The sequence below is a fragment of the Puma concolor genome, chromosome B4 (assembly GCF_028749965.1).
Source record: "Puma concolor isolate L17-30 chromosome B4, mPumCon1.1.hap2, whole genome shotgun sequence".
NCBI lineage: Eukaryota > Metazoa > Chordata > Mammalia > Carnivora > Felidae > Puma > Puma concolor.
In genome coordinates this window covers 34,864,941-34,884,536 of record NC_141673.1, presented here as the reverse complement: position 1 = coordinate 34,884,536, position 19,596 = coordinate 34,864,941, and the positions used below count along the sequence as shown (strand labels likewise).

General features: G+C 37.8%; 1 protein-coding gene and 1 pseudogene across 3 annotated transcripts in view; one reads left to right on the top strand and one right to left on the bottom strand.

Moving 5' to 3' along the window:
- SLC6A15 (solute carrier family 6 member 15) overlaps positions 1-10,842 on the bottom strand; it is a 44,590-nt gene extending 33,748 nt beyond the window's left edge. The window contains exon 1 of one of the 3 annotated variants that reach the window (XM_086712714.1): positions 10,333-10,842. The gene's annotated coding sequence lies outside the window, so the exon portion shown is untranslated. Of the gene's footprint in view, positions 1-8,801; positions 9,208-9,609; positions 9,763-10,332 lie in introns of those variants that run through there. The other 2 variants (XM_086712715.1, XM_086712716.1) reach the window with 2 other exon arrangements.
- Positions 9,263-11,156, top strand: LOC147579012 (uncharacterized; annotated as a pseudogene).
- The last annotated feature ends 8,440 nt before the right edge of the window (positions 11,157-19,596 follow it).

Below are 19,596 nucleotides of genomic sequence, written 5' to 3'. Positions count from 1 at the left end.
CTTAAAACAAGATTGAAAACATTTTTATATCAACATAATAAATTTCTAACTCAGTGCTTCTCAACCCTAAGCATTCTTAATGTCTTTTTTGAGATTATTTCCTTGCCTTTCCACATAAAATTTGAAGTCAGCTGGTTAATTCTACAACCCTCCACCAAAAAAAAAAAAAAAAAAAAAAACAAAAAACAAAAAACAAAACAAAAAAAAACCCAAAAAAAACAACCAAAAAAACCAGCTTGCTATAATTCTGACCGGGATTTCATTGATTCTATAAACCCATTTGGGGAGCACTGACATCTTAAAACATAGAATTTTCCAATCTACGAACTTGGTATATCTCTTCATTTATTTATATCTTCTTTAATTTCTCTCTGGAAAAAGTTCATTTTAAATACAAGTTTCCTATCCTGCAACAATGCTGAAATTGAGCTGATGTTGTTTTAAGATCCCTTAGAATTTTTATATACACACTATGTTAAAGGTAAATAAAGACAGTTTGGGTCTCTCATTGTTTACCTTTAATTTCTTTTTCTTGACTTACCATACTGGCTGTGACATCCACTAAAATTTTGAACAGAAGTATTAAGAACAGACATCTTCATCTATGCCCTGATGCTAATTGGAAAGTACTCAATATTTTACTAAGTACAATGTTAGTTATGGATTTTTTTTTTTTCATAGATGCCTTTTGTCAGTTTAGGACAGTTTCTTTTTATTCCTAGTTCAGTGAGGGTCATTATTATTTTTTTTAATCCTGAGTCACTATTTAATTTTGGTGCATAATTTTTTACCTGTATTAGGATAATCATATAACTTCTTAATCTATCAATATAATAACATCAATTGTTTTTGTATTTTAGACCAATTTTTCATTATGAAACAAACCCACTGGTCAAGATGTATTACCTTTTTAATATGTTACTGGAATCAGTTTGCAAATATTTTGGTAAGGATTTTTTCAACTTTATGGGAACATGGATCAATAATTTTTTCTCTTGGATTTTGCTTTTATGATTTTGGTAGACTTATAAATGGAGTTTTAAAATGGCCTCTCATTTATTTTCTGAGAGAATATACGTAGAATTAGTTTTATTTCTTCCTTATGTGCTTGGCAGCACTCACCCATAAAGCCATCTGGGCCTGGAGTTTTCTTTCAGAGAATATTTTTAATTAAAAATTCGATTTATTTCATTGATATACAGCTACCGAGACTTTCTTTTTCATGTGTTATTTTTGGTGACTTATATTTTTCAAAGAATTTGTCCATCTCATTTAAATTGTCAAATTTGTTTGCAGAAAGTGATTCATAATATTCTGCAGTTTTTTAATAGCTGTAGGCTTTGTAATCATACCACATTTTTAATTCCTGATATTGTTAATATAATAGACAATATTCTCAGCATTTGTCTTAATTAGTCTTACTAATATTTTCACTTCACTATATAATTAACTCAAAGTATTGTGCAATTCTTACCCTATCTTTCAAGACTTTTTAGCTCCTATTGTTACAACCTCTTTTGTAACTTAATTAAACTCTAATTAACATTTCCAGTGAAAATATGCAGACTTAAAATAACAGGCAGGCACTTGCATCTTAGAGACAAGAGAGGACTCAAACAGACATGTGTGCACTGGCTAATTACTGGTACTTGCCACAAGCTTAATATTCTATTAATAAAGAACTAGAACAACAGCAAACTATCTCCCCGACTTGGGCAATTACAAATTTTACTGAATAAAATTTTCTTTAAATACGAACCAATTATGAACACCGAGTCTGACATTTACTGTGGATCCAAATGAAATTTACTTTTCTAATTCTTAATATATAGGATAAAAAGTAAAGACTATTCGAATAAAAACAAAATGTGAAACCAATTGCAACACCCAAGAAAAAAATGACACATCTTGAGACGTTTATAGTTATGGAATAATTGTGAGAGAAAAAAAATAAGAGATTCTACAACACACAGAATTAATGATCTTCATAAGTAATACAGAAAATTTCAACAATACAGAAATCAACCTAAGCATTTCTTTTCCAAATTATATCCCCTTTACATAAAATGTTTGCACTAAGCAAAAAGATGACAAAAATCACAGAGCCAATCAAAAGAAGAGAAACAATTTTTTGCAAATGACAATACAAAATCGAACTTAAACTTTATATATTTTGCCCCCAAAAAGGTGGACTATAACACACCAATCAGGATGGCTAAAATTGAAAACAAATTTTAAAAAGTAAAGAAACCAAAAGTTGGTAGGCATGAAAAGAGGCTAGATCAATCATATGTAGCTGATAGAAACATAAAATAGGACAGCCACTCTAAAAAATAGCTGGCAGTTTCTTTTAGCACTAATAATAGAGTTATCACACTGACCAGCAATTTGCACTCTTAGACATATATCCCAGAGAAATAAAAACTTATTTTCAAGCAATAACTTGCACATAAATGTTCTTATCAACTTTATTTATAATAGCTCCAAACTGAAAACTACCTAAATGTCCATCAATGAGTGAGTGGTTAAACAAGTTGTAGTACATCCGTGTCATCCAATATCAGCAATAAAAAGGAAAGAATTATTGATACATGCGATAACTTGGATGAACCTCAAGGAAATGATGCTGCATGGGGGAAAAGCCAATATTAAAAGGATACATATTGCATAATTATTCACTTATATAACATTTGTAAGATAACATAATTACGTAGATGAACCACAGAACAGTGGTTGCTAGCAGTCAGGGGAGAGAAGGGCCAGTGGGTGTGCTATAAAGGACAAAGGAATCTTGTGAGATGGTACAGTTTAGTGTCTTCATTGTGGTTAAGGATCACAGGAAGCTACACATTTGATAAAACTGCAAAAAACCATACACATATATACACACACAGGCAGGGACCCTGACAAACTCTCCGGCTATCCTAATATCAATACACTGGTTTTGATATTGTACTGTACATTTATACAAGATTGTAAAATGAGAGAGCCCAGGTGAAGGGTACACAAGGACCTCCTTTTGTAACTTCCTGTGACCTGGCAATTATTGCAAAATTATAAGGTAATTTCGATAAATTGAAATATATTTTTTGTTGATTTCTATGAATCAAGGACAGAGTTTAAATCTCACTTAAGTATTTTAATAAATCTCTTAAACATTTTAAAAATAGACAAAAGTACTTCTAAACACTTAAATTACATATTGAAAACACCTCAGATTTAGACACTATATTCATTTCCTAAGAATGCTGTAACAAATTACTTCAAATTTAGTGGCTTCAAATAGCATAAATGAATTCTTCAAAGATCTGGAAATCAGAGATACAAAGTAATTTCAATAAACCAAAATCAAGGTATGGGAAGGTCCCTCCCTCTCTAGGGAATAGTCTGTTCCTTGCCTTTTCTAGCTTCTGGAGACTGCCAGCATGCCTTAACTTATAGCCACATCCCTCCTATTACTACCTCCATCCTCACACTGTCTCCTCCTCTTCTGTGTGTATCTAATCCCCTTTGACTCTTTCATGTAAGAGGACATTGTGGTGACATGTAGCACCCATCTGTACATATCAGGATAATCTCTTCATTAGAGGATTATGTCTGCCAAGACTCTTTTTCCATATATGGTGACATTCACAAGTACCAAGAATTAGTAGGTAGACATATTTTTTAGCTGACTACAGGCATAGAATATTATATCACACTTATTTGTATAGTTGTATTGTCCTATCATGAAAAATGAATTTGGAGGCAAATGTTTTATTCATCACCATGTTTTACTCATGACCATCATAAAATATCAAGTATGATCTTTCTTAGTTATTTCCCATAGTAGATTGTTTGCAAAAAGAATGTTTTTAGTTCCTCTCAATGCTGCGCATGTCTGCCTGCTACTCCTCCCATTAGGAAACGGAGCCTATTTCCTCTTCTCTTAATTCTGGGCTGTACCTGAACTTGAGTTTGAATTCTGGAAGTAACTGAACCTGCTTGGACCAGTAGAAGGCAGAAGTGACACTGAAAGTTCCAAGGCTAGGCCTGAAGAAGCTTGAAAGTTTCTGCTTTCACTCTTCTGGAATTCAGACACTATATATAAAAGTCCATATGCCCTGCTAGAAATCTCACATGGAAAGAGAGAGAGAAAGTCTCAGTCAGCCACCAATTGTTCAGCCATTTAAGCTGAAGCCCTAGGCACAAGAACAAAGGCACTGACATTCTAGCCCCAGTCCAGCTGCCAGCACATACCAAATGGAACAGATGAAGTACTCAGCTGAGCCCAGACAACACACAAAATAATAAGAAATAATAATTCATTATTGTTTTAAGTTATTATAATACCAGAAAGGTAACAGACGCTAAAGAGGCTAAATAAATCATTGTTTCAAATCTATTGGAAAAAAAAAAAAAATGGTGTGTGTGGGGGGGTGCAGTTTGCGATGTAGCAACAGATAATTTAAACATTTGCCTATGGGGGAGATAAACTGAATATTCACTGAATTTAACTGGAAGTATAAATATTTAACTCTACTGAAATTTAAAATATTGTCCAAGGAACTGTTCACAAAGGGGCTAGACCCATGCAAAAGGGATGTAACTCATGTTAACATGAGTTTAAACCCATGCAGTGATTTTCTGTTAACCGTAAGATAAATATTAATCTTAAAAGACACATTTAGTTATTCTCATGTAAAGTTCCATGTGGTCAGCCTTATGTTTAAGGCAGTTATATATCAGAAATGAAACAGGAATTATAATAACAAAACCTGCAGACATCAAACTGATCATAAGGGAAGAGTAGCAAAACACTCTATACACGTAAGTTAACAACTTAGATAAAGTGGACAAATTCCTTGAAAAACACGAACCACCACAACTTACCCAATATCAAACAGATCATGTAATAGCTCTATATCTATTAATGAACTTAAATGCATTATTTTTAAACTCTCACAAAAGCAATCTCTAGACCTACCTGGATTCAATGGGGAACCCTATCAGACATTTAAAGAAGAATTAACACCAACTCTGCACAATCTCTTCTAGACGATAGAAGTAATGGAACACTTCAGAATTCATTTTATGAAGCTAGTGAAGCTAGTATTACTCTGATACTAAAACTATAAGCAGATAATGCCAGAAAAAAATGTTTAAATGTAAAATATAAAACTATAAAGATGTCTTAAATAAATCATTGGAGAAAATCTTTGCAATCTAGAGCTAAGCAAAGAGCTCTTAGATATGTCATCAATAGCAAAATCCATCAGAGCAAAATTTGGTAAACTGGACTTCAAAACATAAAACTTTTACTCTGTGAAAGAACCCATTAAGAGGACAAAAAAATAAGCTAAAGACTGGAAGAAAAATATTTGCAGACCACATATCTGGGAAAGGGTCTGTATTTAGGACCTATAAGAAATTCATAAAACTCAACAATTAAAAATATGGGTAAAAGACATACAGGGGCATTTCACTGAATACAATGCGTGGATGGCAAATGAGCACATGAAATGAGGTTCAACATTAGCCATTAGGGAAATGCTAATTAAAACTACAATAAGATGTCATTGCATACCTCTCAAAACAACTAAAATATAGGGATGACAAAATTCTGGCAAGCATACAGAGAAATTGGATCATTCATACTTTGCTGGTGAGAATAAACTAAACAAGCAACGATCATATAACCCAGAAATTGCACTCCTGGGCATTTATGCTGGAGAAATGAGAATTTATCTTCCATAAAACTTGTAAATGAGTATCCATAGCAGCTTTATTCATAATAACCCTAACCTGGAAACAACCCAGATGTCATTTAATGGGTGAATGGTTAAACAAACTTTGGTAAATCCATACCATGGAGTACTACTCAAAAATAAAAATAAACAAACTAGTGACATACACAACTTGGATGAATCTATAGACAATTATGCTGAGTGGAAAAAGCCAACTTCAAAATGTTGCATATTATATGATTCCATTTTGGTAACATTCTTGAAATGCAAAATAATAAATATGAAGAACAGAGTGATGTGGTTGTAGTTATAAAGGGTAACACAGGGATCCTTACAGTGATGGAACTGTTCCATAACTTGACTTTATCAATGTCAATATTCTGATTATGATGTTGTAAAACAGTTTTTCAAGATGTTACATTTTCAGGAAATTGGGTGAAGAGCACATAGAGCTCTCTGTATTATCTTTGAGCAACTACATGTGAATCTATAACCATCTAAAATAAAAATTGTTTTAAAACCCTACTCAACTCACTAAAAACAATTTTCTTTGTATTTTTATGCTAATAAAACTGGATAAATTTAATGATTCCACTAAATCTCATCTGCTGCTCTGATATAATTTTACTATTAATAATGTTCAAAGTAGAGACTTTCTTGTAAATTCAGATACTAAAAAAATCATGGAGCCAAAATACTCATTGGCTTTTATACCTTACTCATTTGGCAGCATCTGATGCCTGGATAGGCTCCACACCCAGCGCCATGGGGCTTGAACTCACGACATGTTCTACCAACTGAGACAGCCAGGCACCCCAACTATTGTTTTCACCTTAGAATATATTTTAATCTATCCTTGGAATAAGTAATACAGTTATATAGTATCAAATGGCATAAAGTGAAAAGTATTCCCATTCTTTCCCTCAGCATATCAGTTTCACCCCCATCTCCTTGTAAGTCACCAAAGTCCTCCACAGGTATTGGTATATATTCAAGCTAATAGGTGTGTTCTTCCACCCACCCAACCTGGTTTTTTTTACACAACTGTCACTATATGTATAACTCTGCCTTTTCATTTTTCAGTTAAAAATTCTTCAAAAACTTTTGCTCTCATTACAATTGCTCGTTTTTGCCTTTTGTTTGTTTTGTTTTGTCTTAATAATTATATGATAGACCATGGCATGAGTATACATTTAGGTTATTTCTGATAATCTGAATCAATGTTCAAGCAACTGACTTTGTATATCTGGCATTTGCATATCTACAGAATACGTTGTTAGAAGAGGAACTACTTGATAAGAGGTTATGTGCTTCTATAATTTAGGTAAATACTGACAAGTGGCTCTTTATAAAAGTTGTCTCAACGTGTACTACAACTAGCATGTATGAGACTGCCTGTTTCCCTCTGCCCTCTTGAACAGTGAGTCATTTTTTTTTTTATCTTTGTCAATCTGACCAGTGAAACAACTCCCAGTGTAAGCATTTCATTCAAAGATAACAATCAATGAATCTTATGTGAAAGGATACCTTAGTGCATTAATCACAAGGAAATAATGTGACCTTCAAGACTGAAAACAGTTCTCCAACAAGTGATACCGTTCATTCAAAACCACCCTGTAGCCCAGTCTCTGGGGCTTGTTATTCACAGAGAAATATAAGTAAATCACTATTGGTCAAAGTTAATATTTAAGTCAATAAATTCATTAAAAGTTTACCATATGCATCCAGAAGAGTAGTTAGGGTTTATTTTAAGTTATAAGGGAAACTGGAAATAAATATAAAGAGTCCTGCCGTGTAACTTTAAATGTTTTCATGTATCAGACTACGCCCATGGAATTCTGTTAATGGCATCTGCTCAGAAACCATTTTAATATTACTCTGCATAGAATATATTAATATATCCAATCATGCATATGTATGTAGTAATAAAGAGTTAACACATTACCCAAAAGAAGTGGAGAAGTAAATTGAGAAGCAAAAGTTTTCAGAGCTTTTGATAATCAGCAAGGTCTCTTTCAGGTCTATCATTCTAAGTCATTGTCTTTTTAATTACCTGGGAAATAAACCCAGAGTTCAACACAATACAAATTTCTTACCTATTTATACACAAGTTTTATTTTATGACAGGACAACGGTATTTTCTAACATGCACACAGCAAAATTTGAACACTGATCACTGGGTAAATTAATGATTATAAACATAGAGTTTAGGTTTTAGTAATTATTCTAACTTAAGTTGACAATTGACCAGTAAGGCATTTCATTTGATTATTAGTATCTCAAATAGCTATTAGCCAATTTAAAAATTCTTCTACTATTTGCTATGATTTGAATGTTTGTGTCCTCCATTCCAAATTCATATGTTGAAATTCTAACACCAGGATGATTGTATTAGGAGATGAGGCTTTTTGGGGTAATAAAAGTAACTTCAGAGAGCTAACTAGCTCCTTCCAACATGTGAGGACACAGTGAAAGTTGCCATCTATGAACCAGAGAGCAGGCTCTCACCAGACACCAAATCTGCTGGTACCTTGAATTCTAAGGCTCCAAAACCATGAGAAATAAATTTCTATTGTTTATAAAGCTCCCAGGGTATGGTATTTTGCTATTGGCAGCCTCAACAGACCAAGACGGTATTTCTTACTTATGTTATTATTTGGATGACATAGCACTTATTTTCTAGAAACACATATAAATAGCTTTCTTAATGCCATTAAAATACTATCTCTTGAGTTAACATATATTGGAGGTACACAGTAATTCTGGAATCAAGAAACAACATACGATCAAAGAAAAGAAAACTTGTCAACATAAGAGACTGTCTTCCTTTCAGAATAGTGTTAATTGCTGCCTTCCTGGAAAAAAAGAACACATTACATGTTTCATTTCGATGAAAATGTCCAATGAATTCAATAATATATTTTACTCCAATAAATCAACACGGATCATTGATCATGTGGATACAAAGGGTACGCACACAAAAATAAAGTATGATTCTGATGATCGAATATGCCGAATATAATGAGACACTCTTCAAGGAAAATTCATTGCATCAAGTACTTATTAAGCACTTACTACATAAGTCAAAACTAGTAGGAGGCGTCAAAGACAAAAGTAGGTCTGCATGTCAACACTGTTGTTGCGGAAAAGAAATGCGGCGGGGGAGGGGGGGTAAGAACCTCTACAAGGTTGCTTCGTCAGAGAATGATACTTCCTAAAGCAAACAGTTTGTTTCCTGTATCCCCGGAAAGCAACCAGGCATAAACAGTTTTTAAAACTGGGTGATGAGGCTCTTAAACGCAGTACACAAAGCGAACCCTCCAGTCCTCTTGGTGCTTTCGGGCAGTGAACCGTACAAACGACGCAGGCTAAGAAAGGCTGGGTCTACCTTTAAGACCTGGAAGGGAACGACCCGACTGGGAGCAACGAACGCAGCCTCATTTGCATAAGCACCCAAACACTGCTGACGTCACCGCGCCGGAGTGCGGACCCCGCCCCGTCTTACTCCAGCCTTTCCCTGGGAAGGAAGAGGATGGAAGGAGGGAAGGGAGCGAGACGCCACGGAGCGCGAGCCTGGGGGCTTCCCTCTCCCACGCGCGGCAAACGCCGCTCCTCGGCTTAACGGAAAAGAATTCCCGTTCTTGCGGCCTCTGCGACAGGGTGGGTCCACGCCTGTCCCCGGGATGTCTCGGCTCGGCGTTGCGATTCGTTCGCTTTTACGAGGCTGGTATGCCTGCATGTTTTGATCCGGAAGCCCCTCCCTGTACTCCAAACCGTCCTCTGCCCAGGCCACGCACACACGAGCCGAGCGAATGGTGTAGAAATGGTCTGGGTTTCCCGTTCCGCCCATCCTCTCCTTCACATCCCCGCACCACCATCTCACCGCCACACGCTCAAATTCCTGGATGCGCAGAAAAACACACAGGCTGTGCTTTCTTCTGGAGCCACGTGCCCTGTGCGGCGAAAGGCCCGCTTTAGGACCCTTAATCCAGGATGCCTCAGGCTAGGGGGAACGGGAGTCACGTGAAAACACACAGCCTCGGGGGATCGCGTTCGGCGGTGGCCAAAAGCAACGAGAAGCGAATGACAAATGAGCCTGGCTCCTCTCCCCGCCCCGCCGCCCACCCGCACGGGGATCGGCTGCTAACTCCCCTAGAACCTCGGAAGCGCCTCGCTCCGTCCAGACCCTACCAACTTTCCTCTCGGGCTTGCCCCAGTCGGACCCCCCGCCCCCACGTCCAGCCCTCACTGGACTTGGAAGCCACTAGTTTCTCGGGGATGCTGTAGGCGATTTCCACCACGAGAAGGAAGGATGGCGGAACGTTTCAACCCATGTGCTTCCCCTACTCGCGGCTCTCGCCTCCTCCCCCCATTGTGCACAGGTGCAAGACACAGCCTGGAGGGTCGCGCGCCGAGCCCAACTTCACCCTCAAAAGCTTTAGAGCCGCCCGCCCCCCCCCCCCCTCACCCCAGGACCCAGCTCGAGTCCTTCCCGGGGTCCATCCATCAAGTCCGCTCGCGCCCCTGTCCCCGGGCTCCGGGGTGGCTAACGGGGAGCCCCGCCCTGCCTAAAACCGTGCTCTTAGCTGTAGGAGCGTGTCATTACCGTTCCCGTGTCTCCACCGGGCGCCTCTCGCTTCTCCCACGTCCCGACAGCAGCGGCAGTGGCCAAAGGGTCGGGTCCAAGTGGCTGCGACAGAGGCCGCGAAGGAGCTGTCCAGAGAGAAGCAGCCGCTGGCCTCGGGCGGGCCCTGGGGCTGGGCTGGAGCGGGGGGGCGGTGGGGGTGTCGCTGCCCTGCGGGCTGGCTGCGAGGGACTCGCGAGCGCCGGTGTGTCGGCCAGGGAAGGAGCACGAGATGCAGGCGCGCGGGTGCGTGCGCGCGGGTGTGTGTGAGGGTGTGAGTGAGGGTGTGACGGAGGCGCCCACGTGCCCGGCCCGCCCGCGCTGCGGCCGCCGACCCGCTGCGGGGGAGAGGGGGAGGCTGCGGGCGCCGAGGGGGAAGGGAGCCGGGTCGTCCGGCTGGGCGCCGCACCTCCCCGCCCCGCCGCTCCTTGACGCAGAGGCCGCTGCGGCTGCCCAGCCGCGTCCACCCTGCGCCCCGGGATGGGCCGGCCGGGGCGGCACCGACCGAGCAAGTCCGCTCCGAAGCAAAACCGAACGGATCCCCCCCCACTCCTCCGCCCCCCTGCCATCCCAGCCTCCCTTAACCCATCCAACGCAAAGGACAGGCACCAGTTGCCCGCCCCGCGCCTTTGTCTCAAAGAGGATAACAATAGAAATGGTCCTGTCTCACACCCTCCAATGTTCTCTTAGAGTCACTGACGGGACTAGAAGAAGTGGGTGACCCAAAGAACCCTTTTCCCTAGCTGTGTCCCCCAAGCCGGTCATTTACATCTCTCGCAAAAGAAAAGCAACCTGGGCATTTGCTTCTCCACCCAACGTTGGCCTGATAGCGCTCAGGGATTCTGGCCAGGTTAGGAAAGCTGTTTTAGGGAGCTGGTCCTCACCCTGTGTTGGTCCCTTAGCATCCGACTCTTCCTCTAGGGGGTCTCATTACAACACGAAGGCTGACTCACTTCTTGTAGCAAACAAGACGTACTCATAATTAAGCCACGTGGAGAATCTCTAAAATATACCTCAATGAGCACAAAGCTTAGCTTTCTTTTGAAAATGGCTGAACCTTCCCCTAAACAGGGCATATGCTCTAGAGATTAAATTTTATGTCCTTGAAACTTTCAAAATTGAAAGAAATGCAAAATAAGCCTACAACCAATTATAGTGGAAAGGTTCAGTGACTTGATGAAGGACATTTTTTCACTTCCAAACGATTAATGTTACCATTAAAAAAATACCTTTGTGCACTTTGGGGGCTTTCAACAATCCCTCAGATTTTGACGGTTTTTATCCAATTAAGATTGAATTAAATAACAAGGCCATTTCAGACAGGTTTTTCATGCAGTGAGAAATCTCCTGGAAAGAAATCACAAGACCTAAATTTCAGGTCAAAACACTGCTACTAATCCTTAGCTTTTATTGCAGCCAAGAGAGCTTTTTCTCAGTCTCTTCCAATCCCACCTTTAAAATATTTTTAAATATTAAATTAGATCTGATTCCCTGGATGCCCCACTGCCATGGGTAAATAAATACTCTGATAGATGTCCCACTGGAAAAAAAATAAAACCAATTCCAATAAACCTCTTATGGAACATCTTGTATAATTTGCTTTTTACTTCACATACTGGTGACAGGCAAATATTTCTGTTGATATATATAATTTTTTTTATATTCTGAAATTGATACACAGTAGAAATAATACCAATAACAACTGAGAAGAATTTAAGAAAATAAGTAGGGCTATGTCCCCCATAATCAGGATTAGGCTTATCTGTGGGAAAGTTTTTGTATGCTTGCAAGAATGGTTTATATAAGTACAAAGAAGGCCCACTTGCCTACAAATATTCCCTCCTCACATTTTTTTTTTCACTGACAATTGACATCTACCTCAGATACATGTGCAAAGCTACGAGTCACAAAATATTTGTGGAGTGATACCCTCAAAAATGACTAATACTAATTCATGTCTTGAAGCCAATGAGAATAAGAGAAAGCAGGTATTAAGTTTCCCACTAAGTACCTGGAGTTTAAACTAGCTCATTTAATCTTCTCAATTAATTAATGAGGTGATTTTAGAGATTAGACAGAGGTGATACTCAAGAGAAAAAAAAATTGCAAAAAGCCACACAGCTATTTCAATGACAGAATGGAGATTTTAACCAAGATCTGGTTGGCTTCAGAGTTAATGTTTTTTAATGCTACCTTGTAAACCTTTAGTGAATGAATAAATTTTAACAGGAGGAAAATCTAGAATTAACACAAGAGCTAGGCACCTTTGAAAATAAGAAGTGGAGGGGTGCCTGGGTGGCTCAGTCGGTTAAGCATCTGACTCTTGTATTTTAGCTCAGGTCGTGATTTCACAGTTTGTGAGTTTTCACCCCTAGTCCGGCTCTGAGCTGACAGTGTGAAGCCTGCTTGGGATTCTCTCTCCTTCTCTCTCTGTCCCTCCTCTGCTCATGCTCTCCCTCTCTCTCTCAAAAAGAAATTAATTGATCAAAAAAAAATAAGAAGTGGAGTGAGAAGTGGAAAGATTCCAAAGGAGAACCTAGAAACTCTAGTCAAAGAGGTAAAAAGTATCTATTTCTAAATTTTAACAATAAAGACACTTCAGTGATCTAATACTCACTTGCTAATATCTTTTAGCTAACAATTATTGAATGCTTTCTTTGTCACACAGGAAGACAAATGACCACATGGTGTTTTGTGAGAGAAGAGGCAGAAGGGAAAGATTAGAAGATTTGAACCTACAAGTAAAGGGAGATTAGTCTTTTTGGCCACACTGTATTTAATATTAGCAAGTATTGATCTGAGGTTAAGTATGTACATTTGCAATGTACAGAATAATTTAAATGCCATATTTTTCTTAACTCTTATACCAACCCTAAGCAGTAGATATAGTTATTAGCCACACATTGCAAAAGAAAAAAAGACGAGACTTTGGTTGTCCATGTTTATAGTTAGAAGGCATCTGTTAGATACTGTAAATAAATACCCACCCCTATCTAGATCACTTTCTGAATTTGATATCTACTTATAAGCACCAAATCCTTCAAAATGACAATATTATATAAAACTCCCCAAAGATATGGGCACCTGGGTGGCTCAGTTGAGTAAGTATCCAACTCTTGATTTCAGCTCAGGTCATGATCTCACAGTTCACAAGATAGAGCCCCACATCTGGCTCTGAGCTGACAGCATGGAGCCTGCTTGGAATTCTCTCCCTCTTTCTCTCCCTCTCCCCTGTTCAAGGGCACGCACCCTCTCTCTCTCTCTCAGCCCCTCCCCTCTCCAAAAATAAACATAAAAAAAAAAAACTCTTGAAGATATAGCACCAGTGCTCAGAAATACACTGCAAATATTTACCAAAAAAAAAAAAGATTTAAAAATTACAGTACTAAAAGAAAATATTTAAATCAATTTACACTATAAGTTTATGTTAATTCATTTTCTTATTTGTTATATATGTAGTATATTGTGGAAATTATTTTTTATTCTGATAAAAATTTATTATATTATTTCCCATACTAAAAGTTATTTGATACATAGTTTCAAATATTCATGACACCAAAGTCTGCACAATCCCAAAATATCTGGTGAATATTCTAGTCCTCCTACATTTTCTTGGCTGATGAAGAGCTAAGAGGCACAAGCAAGGTTACTAGATTAACTGATTTCTCTATAGGTAGAGGATGGGGTAACTAAGTTGACAAATGTCAAAGCAATCAAATCAGTTGGTGTGGTTTACAAACTCACAACAATATTGTTTCAACAATTTCAACAATCATTTGAGGAAAACAGGACAAATAAAAAGTTTTTTTCTTTTGACTTTTATGAAAATAAATGCTTGCAATTTTTTTTCCTACATCTTTCATAACTCTATCCATCTTCTTTATATTCTCTTTCTAAATGTTAATGGCTTTGGGGCTCTGTCCTTGGTCCTTATGTCTTTTTTTTTTTTTTCTTTCTTTTCTCTCCGTACTCTCCTCAGGTGATTTCATTCAATTACCTTTTTTTTTCCCATGTTTTATTTTAAAAAATGGTGATCTTAAAAGTATTTAATTTTCTGTAACTAATAACTGTAATTGTCACTAACCAAAGGAAATTAAGCCTAGAGAGGACCAGTATCCCAGGAAGGGAGCCAGGGTGACTAAAGTAGCAGAAAGGAAGCACTTGGGGGACTTAGGCACAGCTATATTTCCAGCAGTATGAAAATATTTCAATATTTCTTCCACTGGTACAGCTGAGTAATGTGTGATAACTGAGAAATATTCTTCATATTGAAGTGTGTTTTGGCATATACCATTTCTGATAATAACATACTGAGTTCTCAAATCATGAACTATTTCATCCAATGAATATTTATTGGGTACTTATTATATAGCAGGCATAGTCCTAGGTGCTTGAAGTATATCAATCAACAAAAGAGACAAATATCTCTACCTTCATAAAATTTATAATCTAGTGGGGTGGGGCAAGGAAAGGCAAACAATTTACAGTAAACATAATAAATAAATTATATGTTTAAAAGAGCTAAGTGCTATAAAATTTTAAAAAAGGTAACATAGGCTAAGGGGGTTAGGAGATTCAGGGGGAGGAGGGTGAGCGTCAATTTTAAACTGAGTGATCAGGGTTAAGTCTCACTGAGATCTTATTAGAGCAGTGGTTTGAAGCACTCGCATAAGTTGGCCTTGCTTATGTTCAGGCAGAAGAGTCAGTCAGTGAAAAGGCCCTAAGAGGAGTTTACCTAGCATGTTTGAGGAACAGAGAGGAGACCCAGAGATAGCAAATTCTTGCCTTACTACTATTTTTTTTATTTAAATCGATAAATCCAACTTTTTCAAATTTAGAGTTTTTCATCTATATAAAAAATGAAGTTATTTGTGATTTGTTTATGTTCACCTTACATTTTTTTAAAATCAAGGTTATTCTAGCATTGTAAAACAAGATACAGAGTTTACACGCTTAGTCTCTCAAATACTCTTACATAAGATAGAAATTGTTTATTACTCATCTGGGAAATTGAGGAGAGTAGGAAGAAGATGGTAAATAGAGACACTTTATTGTTAACTGAATTTTTCTGTTGGTTCATTTCAGTTAACTCTTCCATAATTGAGTAAATTTTGGTAACTCCTTTCTTTTAAATTGTTCATTTCACCTAGTTTTTTAGTGTGTTTCAATAAATTTGTTAGTACTATTTTATTTTATTTTTTTTAAATTTTTTTTTCAATGTTTATTTATTTTTGGGACAGAGAGAGACAGAGCATGAACGGGGGAGGGGCAGAGAGAGAGGGAGACACAGAATCGGAAACAGGCTCCAGGCTCTGAGCCATCAGCCCAGAGCCCGACGCGGGGCTCGAACTCACGGACCGCGAGATCGTGACCTGGCTGAAGTCGGACGCTTAACCGACTGCCACCCAGGCGCCCCAGTACTATTTTATTTTAAATCCTACATTATACATGCATTGTAAATACATGCACTTCTCCATAGCACTATTTTTACTTTATCTCTTTCTTTTCTATCAATCTTGCTAAACTTTTATCTCTTTTTTCAAATAATCAACTTTTGATATTGTTAGGAATGTACTTTTTGCTTTCTTGTGAATTCTTTTCTCATTGTATTTATATATTTCTTCTAGTTGTCTTCTCTAGTTTTTGGATTTGAACAACTACTATTACATTGCTTCAACATTATAATTTACTCCATATGTACAACATTAGTTACAAACTACAAATTAATTAAGTGATCTTTTTAAGTAATTTCAATTCTTACCTGCATAATTTATAAGCATATCTTTAAAATTAATTTTACTACTAATCATTTATGTGGAAACTGTAGTGAGATACCTTGATCTCTGTATTGTCAATTCTTTTGGAATTTTTGAGATGTCTTTTGTAGTCTAGTATTTGTTCATTTTTTAAAAAATACTTTATATTGAACTCAAAAGAGTATATATTTTATTTATTAGAGTAAGCTTATTAATTATGGATTTTAAGTGTTCAAATATGTAGCATAAACGTTAATGTCCATATGATTGTATAATTCTACTCCAAATAGATTTTTAAGAAACTGTGTGTTTTGTTTATTTTTGTTTAGTTATTCTGGATCATGTTCTTATATCTGAACCAACTAACATAGCTCTGGGAATGAGATTCATAGTTCCATAATGATCATATTGAGCAGATAAGACTTCTTCCAGTGAAAGAAGACACTATTAACAGAAAAGGGGTATGAATGAATAAAAACATTCTAAGTAGCCAAAAATATGGGCTAATAGAAGAAGCCCTATAAAGCATAGAATGAAAATAACTTCTCTAGGCAACATGGTTATTGGATTCTAGAAAGTAGGTGTTAAAAGAGGTCATTGAGAGTGTGTGACTGCTGGTTGACCCATGAACTGGACCCAGGCAATCAGAGTCTCCTTACCTACAACCCTGTCCTTGGAATGTGTTCCCATAGCTGGAGACATCTCAAGAATTCAACCTTGAGAGAATAGTGTGTTGTTGAGACCATCTGGAGCATATATGTGACTGAACCCCAGTAAAGCCTCTATAGAAACTTTTAAAATTCTGGTGGGCAGGGGCACCTGAGTGCCTCAGTCAGTTAAGCTTCTGATTTGGCTCGGGTTGTGATCTCACGGTTCCTGAATTTGAGCCACGCATTGGGCTCTGCAGTGGTGGTGCGGAGCCTGCTTGGGATTCTCTCTCTCTCCTTCTTTCTCTGCCCCTTCCCCACTTGTGCTCGCTCTCTTGCTCTCTCTCTCAAAATAAGTAAATAAACTTAAAAAAATATGGAAATTCTTTTTAAAAAATTCTGGTGGGCAACTTAAAGATTTACTTATCTTGTCGCAGTCTTAGGCAAGCCTCATATGTAAGCTTCCTTGCTTATTAAACTTGCCCCCCTACCAATCTGGAATAGTCTGCCTGTTTCTTGGGTCTCTCCTTGTACTCTGTGTATGGCAGCCTAGTTTCAGATTTCACCTGGGGAGCTCCTGAAGTTTCAAACCAACAATTGGTGACCTAGCCAGGGTCTGACATATGGGCCACCCCTCCTCACAGAGAGGCCAATGGCTAACCCAGCATTTTCCCCACAATACCTGTTTCCCAACCTGCAGGAAGGGTAAGTACAGTTGCATTGTAACAATCTTCTGTGGAGAATTTTCCAGGCCTTTCAATGGTAACTTTGTAAAATAAAAACATGATTATGACAGTCTCTGTTGTGTGAAGAACCCCAAGACAAACACAGGAAAAATTACTCACTATATGGTAATGAGAGATAAAGGGAGAAGCTTGTATTTAGAAAGGAGCCACATCATTCATGGGCAACTAAGTACGGAGCAAAAACAGTTGAAATCTAAATCAAATACCGAATATTTGAGGTTCAAATATTGTAAATTTGTAACCCCTATAGCTTGAGTCCATACTAAGACTTCTCAGACTCAGTTTTGTCGCTGTTTTTTAGTCTCTTTCCTAATATTAGAGAGTATCAGAATCCCTTCTACCCATTGCAGGGGGTTTTGCAAAGCCCTTAAACAGAAGCAAATTCTAGAATCAATTCCAGACTACCCTCCATACGATTCCGTTCCCTTAGAACGACTCTGGTATGAACATTTTTATTAGTCTTATTTTGGTCAGCAGAGCAGAGCCGTTATAAACGTGCAAGGCATTGGGGCAGGGGAGTAAAGGTCTAGATCACTAGAGCCAGAGAATTAGAGAAACACTCACTAACAATTCAGCCTGAAGCAATGTAGCTGCTGGAGGTTTCCAAACTCACAAGGAATTCCAAGAAGCCGCAGCATCCGGCTGAGCGACCTGAGAGTGGGGATTGCCACTTCACTTCTGTTTTCCAAATTACACATGTGTTTCTCCTACTTGAAAACCCTCAGAGTCTTGAAAGAAGGAAATTCTTAGAAATGTAGTGCCCACCTTAGGGAAGTGATGATGGGGTCAAATTGAAAACAGCCAATCTACCATATAACATTTCTAACCATAAATGAGGTGTGTGTGTGCGTGTGTGTGTGTGATATTTTTGGTGTTTTTTGCTGTGCCGACTTTACAAAATGAATTGGGTAGATTTTACATTTTACTCATGTGTATATACCTTCTTGGAAGTATCTCTTCTTTAAAAGACTGAAATGAATTAGCTTGTGAAACCATCTGGGCCTCGTAATCTTTCAGAGGTAATTCATGGTTTTTTCCAAGGGCTTCTAAAAAATCTGCCTATTTAGGTTGCCTTCTTCCTTTTTCGTCATTTTGGAAAAGAAATTTTTCAGAGCCTATTCTTTATTTCAACCAAATTTCAAATCGAGAGTTGGGCATAACATTATTTTATACTTTAAAAATATGTTTCCTAGCTATGCTGGTATTAGTAACCTTGTTGTATAACTAACCACCCAAGAATTGCAGTTGCTTACAATAAGTTATTTCTTTTTTACTCATATTACTTTTCGACAACTGCAGTTAGCTCAGATTTTACTTCCCTAAAGCTTCATATAAATGAAATCATACAGTAGTAATATTTTATTATGTCTTCATTCAGAAATATACTTTTAAAATGCACCCATGTTGTGGGAGTAGTTCATTCGTTTTTATTACTCAGTAGCATTCTTTCGTATGAATATAAATATACAGTGTTTATCCATACGTCTATTGATGGATACCTGGCCTACTTCCAGTCTTGGCTATTAGGAATACGTTTGCTATAAATATCCTTTCACACTTGTTTTCATTGATATATATTTTCATTTCTCTTAGGTAAATTCCTAGGAGTGAAATTCCTATGCCTTACAGCAGATATATGTTTAGTCTCTTAATTATTATGAAATAGAGTGAAAATGAGATGTGCAAGAAAAATGGGATTTTTCCAGATAGGAAATTTAGGGAAACCTATTTCAGATTAAGAGAATGATATTAACAAAAGCACACAGTTGTGAGAATGAAGTTTATTCCTGAGAGGAAAATGAAATATGTGTCTGATATGGTTAAGAGATGAGATTGCAAAGGTAATTAAGTTATGTCCTGGTGATCTATTTGATCGTAGTACTAAAGATGTATGGCCTAAGGACATAAAAAAAGGGGGAGCGAATCATAACAGATTTTTGGAGAAAGAATAATTCATTCGTTCATTCACCCTCTCCAGTAAACATTTGCTAAGTGCTAAGTCTGTGCAAGCATCACAATGGTCTTTGCAGTGTTTTAAGAAGTGCTAAAGGTCTTCTAGAACAATGCCAGGAAAGGGAAAAACATCGCTGAGAAACA